Raw genomic sequence first — 14,919 nt, 5'->3', positions numbered from 1 at the left:
TGAGGGTCCTCCTTAGTGGGTGCTGGTATTCACCATAGAGTTGTGAATTATGAGTTGTGAGAGTAGCAGTCAGTCATTATGGTGTGGGGAATAATGCTCTGGATTTTCCCTCCCACTTACAAGAATGAACTTTTAATAATATTATTAGTATTTTTTTATCAGAGAGAGAAAGTAAGAGCAGGCAAGAGATAATTGGCAGGATAGGGCCTTTGGCCACTGTAATCAAACTCCATACATGTGCACCATTTTGTGCACATGTGTGACCTGTGCACTTGTGACACATTGTGTGTCTGGCTTACATGGCACCTGGAGAGTCAAACACGAGTCCTTAGGCTTCACAAGCAAGTCTCTTAATTGCTAAGCCATTTCTCCAGCTCTAGAATGAAATGAATTTTTTTTTTTTTTTTTGAGGTAGGGTCTCTTTCTGGTCCAGGATGGCGATCTTCCTACCTCTGCCTCCTGAATGCTGGGATTAAAGGTGTGTGCCACCATGCCTGGCATGAAATGAATCTTTGTTTAACTTATATGATAATGGTTAATGGGATGGTCAATGCAACCCACACCAAAGATGAATATTGTAATCTGCACTGATTTATGCTGCTGTCATCCATCAGGTCTGCATATTCCTGCTGTGCACTGTGCAACTCAAAAGTGAGACAGGAAACAAAATATTTTTGTTATGAGTAATTCTGGATAGTTGATTGAACAACTCTTATCTCATGTTAATAGTCACACACCCTATAGGATTTGATATAATAGTGTGAAGACAGCAGCAAGTGACAACTTCATAGTGGCAGGCATTCTGCCTACTTTTAGATCAGTCTCAAGGTTGGGAGCAGGACTGAGGATCACAGGCAGAAGCGATTGAAAACAGAGAAGTTGGGATTTGAGGGGTCCAGATGAGAGTATTTGGGTTCAGAAGAGGGTAATTTGCCCTTGGGCAGTAGGCAGAGCGAGCTAGAGAGCAAGTTGAGAAGACTACACACAGTGTTAACAGTGGAGAGGCAACGGGGGCTTCCGAAAGGAGCTTCCACAGAGGACTCCAAGCTGGGAGCTCTCAGCCTGAGGACCAAAGGAAGGAAATGCTGACACCGCCACTTACGTTTGTTTAATCTTCTTAAAAAAGGCATGCTCTTATATATTGTATTCCCTATATTACTGCAGCATAACTTATAGTTTACATATAAATCAATTATGTGCATAAGAAGTACATTCCCAATCAGTAGATGTGGCATTAGATCTCAGGCCTCAGTACAGGGAAATACACTGGCAAATCTAGTTCTTTTAAAATTTTTTTTGTAGTTCATTTTTATTTATTTGAGAGGGGGAGACAGAGGGGGGGAATGGGTGCGCCAGGGCTTCCAGCCACTGCAAACGAACTCCAGACACGTGCGCCCCCTTGTGCATCTGGCTAATGTGGGTCCTGGGAAATCAAGCCTCGAACCGGGGTCCTTAGGCTTCACAGGCAAGCGCTTAACCGCTAAGCCATCTCTCCAGCCCTAGTTTTTTTTTTTTTTTTACAGGTGTACAAGGTTGTGCAGGCTCCCTCCACCTCCTTCTCCCTATCCTTATCTACCTTCCTTTCCCAGACCTTTGGTCTTGAGAAGATTAAGTAAGTTGTCCACAAAGAAAAAAAGTAATCTTTTTCTAAATCTATAAGAATTTAGGGCTTGGAGATAGTAAGGGCTTCCCTTTCATGCATAAGAACCCAAGTTTAATCTCTAGAACCTACACCAAGAACGGGGTGTGATGGGGCATGCTTGCAATAATACTGTGTTACAGTCAGCTTCATGTTGCTGACAGAAAATACCTGACCAAGAGATGTTTGTGGAAGGAAAAGGCTTATTTTGCCTCATAGACTTGAGGAGAAGCTCCATGATGGCAGGGGAAAATGATGACATGATCAGAGACTGGATATCACCTCCTGGTCAACATCAGGTGGACAACAGCAATAGGAGAGTGTGCCAAGCACTGGCACGGGGAAGCTGGCTATGACACCCATAAGCCCCTCCCAACTGCCTCCAGAAGGCTCCAATCCTCGAATCGAACCACCACACACTGCGTATGTGGAGATGGACTGATTTTGTGCCTTATTAGCCAGACAGTGCAGCCTACTTGGGGAACTCCAGGGCCAGTGAGAAACCCTGTCTCAAAAAATGTGGAAATTGCCTCAGGAAGGAACAACTCGAGGTGTTCTATAACCTCCTCATGTACACACATATGAACACACACACACACACACACACACACACACACACACACAGAGAAAGTCTTAGAACTTTTGGGGCTGAGGATAGCTCAGTTGGTAGGTGCTTGCCTACCATATTTAAAGCCTTGGATTAAATTCTCAGTACTACTTGTACTGGTATAGTGGCTTACCACGTCAATCTCAGAACTTAGGAAGTAGAGACAAGAGGATCAGAATTTCAAGGTCATCCTTGGCTGTACAGTGAGTTTGAGTCAAGCCTGGTATATACGAAAGCCTGTGTCAAAAAGAAAAGAACTTTTAAAAACTAGCAAAATATTATTTGTAAATTTGACAATATTATATGCTATTTTTTTAGGATTTTAGGAATTTATCTCAAATAAGCAAACTTTTGAAAGATCTCTATTTATTTTTTTAATTAAAAAAAAATTTTGTTCATTTTTGTAATTTATTTGAGAGGAACAGAGAGAGAAAGAGGGGGAGAGAGAGAGAGAGAATGGGCACGGTAGGGCTTCCAGCCACTGCAAATGAACTCCAGATGCGTGAGCCCCCTTATGCATCTGGCTAAGGTGGGTCCTGGGGAATCGAGCCTCGAACCGGGGCCCTTAGGCTTTGTAGACAAGCGCTTAACTGCTAAGTCATCTTTCCAGCCCAGATCTCTATTTATTAAGAAATTGCATTTTTTTTTGGACCACAATATATATATTTGTATTGGAGGGAGGGAGTAGAGAGGAAAGTAGCCTTTATACTTGGCCCTATTCAGTGGCAGCTTCTTGTTCCATAGGTTTAAGAAAGACTTTGAGGAGATAAAAGGTGTTTGGGAAAATCCAGGTGTAGTTGCTTTATGTGCCGTGATGGGTAGAAGAGATGAAGTTTAGTGTGAAGGCCCCTCACAGCCTCCATCTTGCCTCAGACCATGTCCTGGGACCCTGGGGTGGAGAAAGTGTCACTTTCATTCCTACTTCTTGGGATTGTTGACTGCCACTTAGTGGTAGAGAAGGACAAGCAAGAAAAGCGACATGCCCAGCACGTTGGCAAAGATGGGGAGCTGCATGTCTGTGATCATCCTGACCAGCTCCCTTCCACTCTGAAGCTACACCAGTGCACAGGCTCCAAGTGGGCGGCCTGAGCTGCAACTTCAAAGCACCCAGAAATTGCATTTTAACGACTAGGTATGTCAGTGTGTGGTTGTCATCCTAGCACTTGGGAAGTGAATGCAGGAGTTCAAAGTCATCCTTTGCTACATAGCAAGTTCAAAACCAGCCTATGCTACATGAGACCCTGTTACACCCCAAACAAATAGCATTTTTAAATATTTTATAGATTAATTATTAAATAAAAATAAATTCTAAAGTTATAATCATTGTAATTATAACTAGTAAGATAGATTAAATTTACCATAATATATACAGTAACACAATAGTGATTGTAATTCATGATTTGGGAAGCCTGGTTTCTGAGTTGAAAACTTTCATCTTTTCTTCATTCATCTTCACGCCCTGTATTGGCCACCTCAATAACAGTATTCTAAGATAATAGTCAGAGCCTTGAACCTCAGGATAAAGACTGAGTAAAGCTCAAGAAGATGGAACTAACATTTATCTATAGCATATAAGAATTACTTGGACACTCAGTTTTCAATTGAATATAATAGCCCTATTTTAAGCAATATTCCTTTGTTACCATTTACATGTGCTAGCTACTGTAAAAGTGGAAGTCAAGCGCTGGAGGGATGGTTTAGCAGTTAGGGCATTTGCCTGCAAAGCCAAAGGACCCTGGTTTGATTCCCTAGGACCCACATTAGCCATATGCATAAGAGGGCACACAAGTCTGGAATTTGTTTGCAGTGGCTGGAGGCCCTGGTGCACCCATTCCTTCTCTCACTTTCTCCCTCCTTCTTTCTCTGTCAAATAAATAAAAATAAAATATTTAAAAAGAGTGGAAGCCAAGGAGAAAAATGTAGAAAATTGTAAGTCCGGAAATCTTAAGGATCTTATAATGTGATTGTACTGATAAACTACATACATATGCAGAAGTTAACCGACAGTTCAGCATATGAATAACCAGTATGTATCATAGATAACACACATTGAATTGCTCAGGGGGAATATAAGCTTTAAAAAAAATTTTTTTTTGTTCATTTTTACTTATTTATTTGAGTGTGATAGAGAGAGAAAGAGACAGAGAGAGAGAGAGAGAGAATGGGCGTGCCAGGGCTTCCAGCCACTGCAGATGAACTCCAGACGCGTGTGCCCCCTTGTGCATCTGGCTAACGTGGGTCCTGGGGAATTGAGCCTCGAACTGGGGTCCTTAGGCTTCACAGGCAAGCGCTTAACCGCTAAGTCATCTCTCCAGCTTTTTAAAAGTTTCATTTCACCTATGTTTTAAGCTTTCTACATTTTTTCAGATTGTACAGATTTGTTTAGCTCATTTGATGAGAATGATGATGTGAGTCTTTTAAGGGACAAAGACAACTATGAACAAGTCAAAACACTAGATTTAGTTTCTTTCACATGTATTTCCCATTGTTTTCCCCAACATTTATAAAACCCTTACTATGTACATGGCAATGTGTTGAGTAATCAGGACTAAAAAGATAACATTAATTCACACTTGGACAGTCTATCCAAGATGAGTGGCTTTATGATACTATCAAATGCCAGACCAAGCTACTGGATGAGTTCAAGCAAAGCCCTGAAATTTATTTCTGATAGAACATGGATGATTCATCTATTTAATCATTTACTTATTTACTGCTCTATGCATACAAGAAATGTTGACTGTTATCTACTGAGTGTGTTTTCAATGACAGGGGCATAGTTTCAAAGAAAAGGCAAAATATTGACACATATATGTAGCAAAGTGGTTGTATATTTTCCTATATTCTTCCCCTCATTTTACAGCAGGTGGTACAGCCCTACTCATGTAAGAGAAGCTCAGTAAACATGGAATATAGCAGTATACCATCCTACTATATATACTGAGAAATATGGACAGTATTATACAGACAAGAGATATTGGTGGATTTATGTTTCCATGAATTTACAAGTTATCAGCAGAGGTAAATATTCAACAAATAATTATTGAGTGTGACAGTTGCAAAAAAAATATTTTGAAGACTATGGGGCTGGAGAGATGGCTTAGCGGTTAAGCGCTTGCCTGTGAAGCCTAAGGACCCCGGTTCGAGGCTCGGTTCCCCAGGTCCCACGTTAGCCAGATGCACAAGGGGGCGCACGCGTCTGGAGTTCGTTTGCAGAGGCTGGAAGCCCTGGCGCGCCCATTCTCTCTCTCCCTCTATCTGTCTTTCTCTCTGTGTCTGTCGTTCTCAAATAAATAAATTTAAAAAAATATTCAAAAAAAAATATTTTGAAGACCAAGACTAGGAGAATGAGGCATACAAAAGGGTTCTTCTGTTGAATGGGTTAGAATGTCTCCATTTCTGGACTCTGACTTCCATTTCATTGTAACTCTGTTTCCCAAGAGTGACCCAAACCACCCCTCCCAATTATCACTTTCCTTGAATGACCCAGACCACCCATCCCTGGCTCAAAACCACCTGTCTGCTTATCATTTCCTTGTAGTTGTCCAAACACCCAGGGCAAGGTGGACTGCCCTGCAACCAAAGAATTCCAATGAGCCCACCTCACCATAATTATTCTCTAGTCTTAAATCTTAAATCCAAGAAGTTGTCTGTTTTGGTCCTCCACTGAGAACCCTGGATAGAAGTAACCCTACACCAACTGCCTTCTTTGGCTCCACTGCCTCCCTTCCCTCTGCCTTTTGCTGTGGCTTTTCCTACAGAGTGGTTCTCTGTATTTTCTCTCATCTAAATTATTCATATAATTCAGCCTTAACTCTTAACTCTATAATAAGATGGCAAATTTATTTATATTGCCACATCTCATATCAAGGTTAAAATTCAGCTATGCCTAGAGTTGCTACTATGTTAAGCTTTAGCTACTGGGGAAATTGACTCTTTAACAAAATCATGATTCATTTGAACTAATCTTTTTTTGTTGTTGTTGTTTTTTTTGTTCATTTGTTGTTTTTTTTTTTATATAATTTTATTTATTTATTTATTTGAGAGCGACAGACACAGAGAGAAAGACAGATAGAGGGAGAGAGAGAGAGAATGGGCGCGCTAGGGCTTCCAGCCTCTGCAAACGAACTCCAGACGCGTGCGCCCCCTTGTGCATCTGGCTAACGTGGGACCTGGGGAACCGAGCCTCGAACCGGGGTCCTTAGGCTTCACAGGCAAGCGCTTAACCACTAAGCCATCTCTCCAGCCCTCATTTGTTGTTTTTGAGGTAGGGTCTCACTCTAGCTCAGGCTGACCTGGAATTAACAATGTAGTCTCAGGGTGGCTTCAAACTCACAGTGATCCTCCTACCTATGCCTCTTGAGTGCTGGGATTAAAGGCGTGAGCCACCATGCCTGGCTTTGAACTAATCTTTTACTTGTTTATTTAAGCTTTATCTAAGTGTACATGAGAGTCAAAAAATGTAAGATTAACATAACTGGCCTGTGTACTCAGTAAAAAGACTTACAGTTCCATCAATCCACTTCAGAGGGTGCTATAACTATAATAAATCTATGTATCTGGGTCCCTTTTGATTGGTCTTCAAGGCCTAAAGTTCAGTAAGAGTACAGACCCCCCCCCAAAAAAACCTTCACCCCACTTGAGCCTGAAAAATCCAGATCAAATCAATGGCCATCTCCTAAAAGATCTTGGGGTCTCAACTGTTGAAAGGGGAATGATAGATGTGTAGGCAGGCATTAGACTTGGAGATCATTAGAGTGCAGACTGAATTTCCTTTCTCCATGGTAATCACAGAAAGTAAAGAGCCACTCCCTCCTAACCAGGGGTCTGATCCTAAACAGAGATATAAGAGATGTAATAGGCACTAATAAATCAAGAGTTATAAAAAGGTTGCTATATTTCTATTAAGATATAGCTAAGAATTAAGGAGAATGTAACATAAATATTACTCAGTGTTTTTAACTGTCAAAGGTCAAACTTCAAGTTTTCTTAAAAATAATTTTGCTCTTAATGTTTACAAAATGCTTGATTCTCTGTTTATAATAATAGATCTCTAAGACATTGCTATGTTTTTTTAACGAATGTTCACAAATGGTTTATAAACAAGAATTTTGTGTATATCACTTATTTATTTTTTATTTTTTAAAAAAAATTTATTTATTTATTTGAGAGCAACAGACAGGAAGAGGCAGATAGAGAGAGAGAATAGGTGTGCCAGGGCCTCCAACATCTGGCTAACTTGGGTCCTGGGGAAATGAGCCTGGAACTGGGGTCCTTAGGCTTCACAGGCAAGTGCTTAACTGCTAAGCCATCTCTCTAGCCCTGTTTTATCATTTATTAAATGAGATACTTAAAAGTAATGATTAAGTTATACCCAAATGCTTTTTATATGTTTGCCATCTGATAAAACCACTATTTTGTTTGATAAAACACCTGCTTCTCTGCTTACAATATATTTCTGTTTCTAACAAATACTTTTATTTATTTGCATATACAGAGAGACACAGAGAGAATGGGTGCACCAGGGCCTCTGGCCACTGAAAATGAAGTCCAGACTATTGCAAAGCTTTGTGCATGTGGATTTATGTGGGTACTGGGGAATCAAACCCAGGTGATTAGGTCATTGCCTGATTTGCAGGCAAGTGCTTCAACTGCTGATCCTTCTCCCCAGTGCCCCAACAGTATATTTCTTAAATATTCTGCTCTTATATGTTTTCCCCAGTGGGTAAAACTTTTTAGTTTTTTGCAAAAAACTTATTCTAATAGATAAGAATTGGGCCTAGTTATATAAAATTTCACTGTGCCTATAAGATGAACAACTGATAATAATAAGTTATCAAGATAATCAGCCTGACACACTTCCATTAGTTTTCTGACATTATGACCTCTTTTGATCACTGTACCAACTAAGTCTATATTAAAGTATTTTAAACTTGACAACTAAATTTCAAAATTAGTTAATTTTTGATTTCTATCATGTTTAAATTCAGAATTTTTCAATATATTTCAAATATTGATTTAGTATTAGTTTCTTATACTTCCTGCCTTACCTAAACCAAATCTTCATTTTTCCAAAATTTTCAATTAAATTTTCTTATCCAAGTTAAGAAGTCCTTCTTCCTTACTTCTATAGATAGCACTCCTTGTTTTGTTTAAAAAATATTTTATTTATCTATTTACTTATTTGTGAAAGAGAGAAGAGAGAGAGAGAGAGAGGGAGAGAGGAAGAAAGAGAGAGGGAGAGGGCATGCCAGGGCTTCTAGCCACTACAAACCAACTCCAGACTCATGTGCCACCTTGTGCAACTGGCTTATGTGGGTCCTGGGAAATCAAACCTACGTCCTTAGGCTTCATTGGGTAACACCTTACCTGCTGAGCCATCTCTCCAGCCCTCCTTGTTTCTTTACTTATCACCTATGCTATTATTTTACCTGTAAATGTCATGTCACATACAAGAAAATCATATATAGGTATATAATGACCAGATTATAATGGCTAATAGATATAATATGATTTAGAAGTTCTCTCATAATCTATCTGATAAATATTACTCTCCCAAAGAGTTGCTTCCTTGCCTGTTTGGCATTATCTATAAGACTCTAAGAGTCTTTTTTTTTTTTTTTTTTTTTGAGGTAGGGTCTCACTCTGGTCTAGGCTGACCTGGAATTAACTCTGTAGTCTCAGGGTGGCCTTGAACTCATGGTGATCCTCCTACCTCTGCCTCCTGAGTGCTGGGATTAAAGGCGTGCACCACCACGCCTGGCTCTAAGAGTCTTATAGCCAAGTGGGACATCATCTTTCCCAGTACACAAAGTGCAGTGATATTTGTCAAATGGGGAACCAAAACCTGAGGCACCCAAGAGTCATGCCTGTGTTAATAGAAGCTCAATGATGGATGGCAGTAAGTGGGGAGAACTAAATGTTACCAGTTCAGAGTCAAAATAATTTGGGGCTACATTAGCTTAGCCAGTTTATTATATTTTTTTGTATATGACTTGACCTCTCTATGACCAGCTGAGATGCCTGTTTCTCTGGGTTATAGTCTTTATAGACACATTCCTGTTAAGCAGATCCTATACATGAGACCTTGCTTATTTCTTCTAAGGTAAAACTCATCCTCTGGTGTGCCAGGGCTCCCTCACAGTTACTGTTTTCTGCTTTTCAATGTCATGAGTCAATCTTTTATTTGCTTACTTATACAATTTGCTTCAGCAGCTCCCATTCCAAGTGGTTTCTGAATACCTTTTGCTACTTGGGATTCTGAAGCTGCCTATCAGTATGGTTTTTACTTCCAGAGCCACCTCCTTAAATTTTTTTTTAAATTTATTTATTTATTTATTTGAGAGCAACAGAGAGAAAGAGGGAGAGAGAGAGAGAGAGAGAGAGAGAGAGAATGGGTGCACCAGGGCCTCCAGCCACTGCAAACGAACTCCAGATGCATACACCTCCTTGTGCATCTGGCTAACGTGGGTCCTGGGGAATCGACCCTCGAACCAGGGTCCTTAGGTTTCACAGGCAGGCACTTAACCACTAAGCCATCTCTCTAGGCCCAGAACCACCTCTTGACATGAGATCAAATTGATGCTTCTGATACAATCACACCCAGCCACCTTCACCCCCATTATCAGCACTGTATGATCAGAACTGACTCCTACAACATTCCTACCCCAGCTTTCTATGTAATGACCTAGAGTTGGGAATGTCAGAATCAATGTCTCCAATTTTGGACTCTGGTTGCCATTTCATTGTACCTCTCTGTTACCCAAGAGTGACCTAAACCATGAGGCAAGGTGGACTGCCCTGCACCCAAAGAAGGAGCCCACTGTCCTGTACGTATCCCTGGGTCTGTAAGAGAAGTTACTTCTGACATGCTGCTGTCAGGCTTTCATCAAATCAAACCTGTTTCTGCTGTTGAGCCAAGTCTTCTCTCTTATTTCTTTTCCTGCCTTTTTTCCCCCTAGCAGAAAGAATGCACCAGAATCCTTTCAAGGCTCATGTGTCAAAGGCTTGATTCTCAGTTCATGATGCTATTGGTAGGTGGTAGAACCATTAAGAGGTGGGACCTAACGAGAGGTCTTCTGGCTATTTAGGTGTTCCCTGGATGGCATTGTCATGGACATGGTCCTTTCTTTCTTTCTTTTCTTTTTTTTTAGGTTTTTCAAGATAGGGTCTCATTCTGGTCTAGGCTGACCTGGAATTAACTCTGTCATGTCAGGGTGGCCTTGAACTCATGGCAATCCTCCTACCTTTGCCTCCCGAGTGCTGGGATTAAAGGGATGTGCCATGGTTCTTTCTTTCTTTCCTTTGCTTCTGGCCATGAGGTAAAGGCTTCCTGGACCACGTGCTCCCACCATGATGGGTTGCTTTGCTATTGCTCCAGAAGCTATGGACTAAAACCTCCAAAATGGTAAACCTAAGCAAATGTTCCTTCTTTTTTTTTTTAATTAATTAATTTATTTATTTGAGAGCGACAGACACAGAGAAAGACAGATAGAGGGAGAGAGAGAATGGGTGTGCCAGGGCTTCCAGCCTCTGCAAACGAACTCCAGACGCGTGTGCCCCCTTGTGCATCTGGCTAACGTGGGATCTGGGGAACCGAGCCTCGAACCGGGGTCCTTAGGCTTCACAGGCAAGCACTTAACCGCTAAGCCATCTCTCCAGCCCCAAATGTTCCTTCTTTAAGTTGATTACTTCTGATGCCTTATTATGGTAACAAAAAGTTGACTAATGATGGGAATTGGTCCAGGGGATACAGAACATCCCCCAGGAATCAACACTTCAGCTGAGATCTGTAAGACAACTTGCCATTAGCTAAGCACAGGGTCAGGGGAAAAGGATTCCCCAGAAAGCAGAGACAGTGCTTATATGTGCATCAAGGAAGGGACAGAATACACAGAGGTCCTTAGTGGAGAAGGTACTTGCCTACTCAAGATGCCTTAGGATCAGAAAGCAGATCCATGTCTGAGCCTTGGGCATATGAGGTGACAACATAGATCTCAGTGCAATGAGAAATCTCACTGGTATTTTATAGGCAAGAGATAGCAATAGATATTTGATTTCAAAAGTTTTCTCTGGATGTTGGGGTAAATTGGTCAAGCTGGTCAAGACAAGAGTTGGAAACTTGTTAGAACCATCCCATCCAGAATTGTTCTTCTTTTGTTCCTTTTTCATCAGTCTTTCAAGGGCATTCTGGGTTATTATACTTAGTATTTATTGCCTTTGTTTCTAAGTATAGTAAATATCATTAGCCAAATTCTAACCTGTGTGAGATTTGCAGCACTCCTTCTCTCTGTTGATGGTTTCACTTTCTGTTGTTTCATCTAGCCATGGCCAACTGCAGTCTGAAAATTTTAAATTGAAAATTCCAACAGTAAACCATTCATAAGCTTTAAAGTGTAAGCATTCATTATTGTTCATTGTTATAGTTCTATTTTATGATTAGTTATTGTTGCTCGTCTCTTATTGCACCTACTTAGAAAGCAAAATATCATGTATGAATCTACATGAAACGTGTATGCATATCTGTAATTTAAAAAAAATTATTTATTTATTTATGAGGGAGAAAGGGATAGAAAGAAAGAGAGAATGGGCTCACCAGGGCCACTAGCCACTGCATACAAACTCCAGACACATGTGCCCCTTGTGCATCTGGCTTACGTGGGTTCTGGGGAATTGAACTTGGGTCCCTAGGCTTCACAGGCAAATGCTATAACCACTAAGCCACTTCCCCAGTCCCCCATATCTGTAATTTTAAGCATGGCCTGGAGGTCTTGGGACACAGTGTTTGTGCTTAGGGATCAAAGTTGAAGGTGGATGGGTGGTATCTCCATCTTTAGTTCATGACTTCTGTCAGTTAGTCATGGAGTCCCATGACATACGCATTCCAGTATTTCCTGTGCATACAAAGCACATTTTGACCTCGTCAGTAGTTTTCATTGATCTCATTCAAAATGTTGGACTTTTTTTTTTTTTTTTTTTTTTTTTTTTTACATTTATATTCATTCTATTCAGGTCACCTACATTGGCTTTAAAACAGCTTACTTCTGCTGGCTGTAAAACAGTTCACTTCCACCAGCTATAAAACACCTCACCTCCACTGACTGGAAAACAGTTCACCTCCACTGGATATAAAAAAACCCTCACCTCCACTGGCTACAAAACAGCTTACCTCCACTGGCTGTCCTCCATTAGCTGTAAAACACCTCACCTCCCCTGGATGTAGAATAGTTCATCTCCACTGGCTGTAAAACACCTCACCTCCCCTGGTATAAAACAATTTCCCTCCCCTGTCTATAAAACGCCTTCCCTCCACTGGCTTGTACTTATTAGGCTGGAAGCAAACATCATTCAAATCTTTTGTCCCAGTGCTTGAAGTTTTGTTGGACATATGGTGCATGTTGAATGCATAGTCAGCAAACCAATGATTATAAAATTTTGGTGTAGCAACCAGGCACATGGTACTGGAAAATACTTGTTGAATTCAGTAGACTCTTTTAGAACTTGGACAATAACAGATGACTCTGAGTGAATGTGCACATATTATGCATGCTTAACACTTAATATTGAATGTTTCCATAGAGCCAGTTAGATGTAAAACTCTTGACATGTTTTTATCTGTTTCTTTTAGTTTTTCTACACCTCAAAAAATGTTTTTGTTTGTTTGTTTAAAACTAAACCCAGTGGATTAAGCCATCTGCCTACTGTTTTCAGAATGAAAGAATTGTTTCCTCCCAAATGAAAATAATTTTTCCCAAATGAAAATAATTTCTACTAAACAAAATATCCTAGACTATAAACCCTTAGGGGGCAAGAATGAATATTTGCCAATATTTGTCATTTAATTTTTTGTCTCATAAAATGCAAAGCCAGGTGTCCGGGAGGCACTGGTGTTATGACGAAGCCTCTTGAAAGCTCTTTCCATTTATCAGATCCTATATTTAGCAACTCCCTAAGTTTTAAAAATGGATCATTTTGTTTCTCACATTGCCAGAGTATTATCCATATTTAACAACAAAATTTGAAAAAAAAATTTTAAAAATGGTTTTAAAACTAGACATGAAATAAGCTCTTAGTCTCTGAGATTTCCCCTTTGTTTCAAGTTTACTTTTGTTATTCATTCAGTTCTAACAAGTTTCTTAAAAAATATTTTATTTGTTTATTTTCAAGCAGAGAGATAGAGATATTCCGGGGGGGGGGGAGGGAGAGAGAGAGAAATAATATGAATATGGGAAGGTCAGGGCCTCTGGCCACTGCAAAAGAACTCCAGATGCATGTGCCACTTGGTACATCTGGCTTACCTGGGTACCCTGGTTGTTAGGTTTTGCCAGCAAACACTTTAGCCACAGAACCACATCTCCAGCTTAGCAGAGTTTTAAGGCACATGTTGAGTTGCTTGTACTTATAAAGTTCATTTAGTGCAAAGCACACTAAATTCTCATGTATTTTCTTTAAATTTTTTATTTATTTATTTGAGAGCGACAGACACAGAGAGAAAGACAGATAGAGGGAGAGAGAGAGAATGGGCGTGCCAGGGCTTCCAGCCTCTGCAAACGAACTCCAGACGCGTGCACCCCCTTGTGCCTCTGGCTAACGTGGGACCTGGGGAACCGAGCCTCGAACCAGGATCCTTAGGCTTCACAGGCAAGCGCTTAACCGCTAAGCCATCTCTCCAGCCCAAAATTCTCATGTATTTTTGAAAATACACATGTGTGGTTAGGATAAGGACTTTTTTTATCCTTTCCATTTTCTTTCTTTTTCTTTTTTTGAATTGGAAAATGACTCAAAGATACTATTTCTCACCAAACCATTTTCTTTCTTTAATAATCATTAGTTCTAAGTTTTATGTAGTTCTAAGTAGATGGTCAGCACAGTGGATAGACGTATTATTTACCAGTGCAAAGAGAGTGGGTGGAGATGGCAAGTCCTGTTTTTGGAGTTTACACTATGTGTCCAGTGCTTTATGCATTGACTAGCTTAATGCTCATACCAACCCTAAGATGTATTTCCTGGCCACACAGATATTCTTAGAGATGAGACTTGCACCATTTGGCTTCCTTCACCTCTTTCAACTGATAAACTCCCAGGGAAGTTTGGCTATAATGCTGTGAGTATTTGACACATACAAAATTAGTTCAGCATGGAAAATTCTGGAAAAGCGAATGACTGTGTATTAGACTTCATCCATATGACAGAATATCTGATGTCAGCAATTCTGGGAGGAAAGATACAGTTTTGGACTATGGATTTAGTCCACAGTTGCTTGGCAGCAATTGTGGCAGCAGGAGTGTGTGGGCCATTAGCAGCGGGTAGGGGAACAAGATACAGACCCCAAGGAAACACCTCCAATCACATACTTTCTCTGTCTCGGCCCTGCCTCCTACCTTATATCAGTTCCTAGTAATGACATGATATTATGAACCCATTAAGTGGTTAGGATCCAGCCACTTCCTCAAAGCCTTTCAACTGGCAACCGGGCCTCCAGTGCATGAGCTTGTGGGGGGGGGGGACACATTTTGTATTTAGACCATAAAAATGGTGTATGGTAGAATTTGTCTAGTTACTGTCATTGAAACTGTCCTTACTCTGGGATTTGTACATATGGCTCTGACTTAGGGCAAGAGATAGTTTGATGATTTTTTTTTTTTTTTACTACTAGCCCCATTATAATATTTTT

General features: G+C 40.4%; 1 pseudogene; it reads right to left on the bottom strand.

The window, feature by feature from the left end:
- Nucleotides 1-3,164: 3,164 nt before the first annotated feature.
- Nucleotides 3,165-3,272, bottom strand: LOC101597376 (annotated as a pseudogene).
- Nucleotides 3,273-14,919: the final 11,647 nt, after the last annotated feature.

Source organism: Jaculus jaculus, chromosome 2, assembly GCF_020740685.1.
Source record: "Jaculus jaculus isolate mJacJac1 chromosome 2, mJacJac1.mat.Y.cur, whole genome shotgun sequence".
Lineage (NCBI taxonomy): Eukaryota > Metazoa > Chordata > Mammalia > Rodentia > Dipodidae > Jaculus > Jaculus jaculus.
The sequence above is the reverse complement of the archived record's forward strand: the minus strand, read 5'-3'. Positions and strand labels throughout refer to the sequence as shown.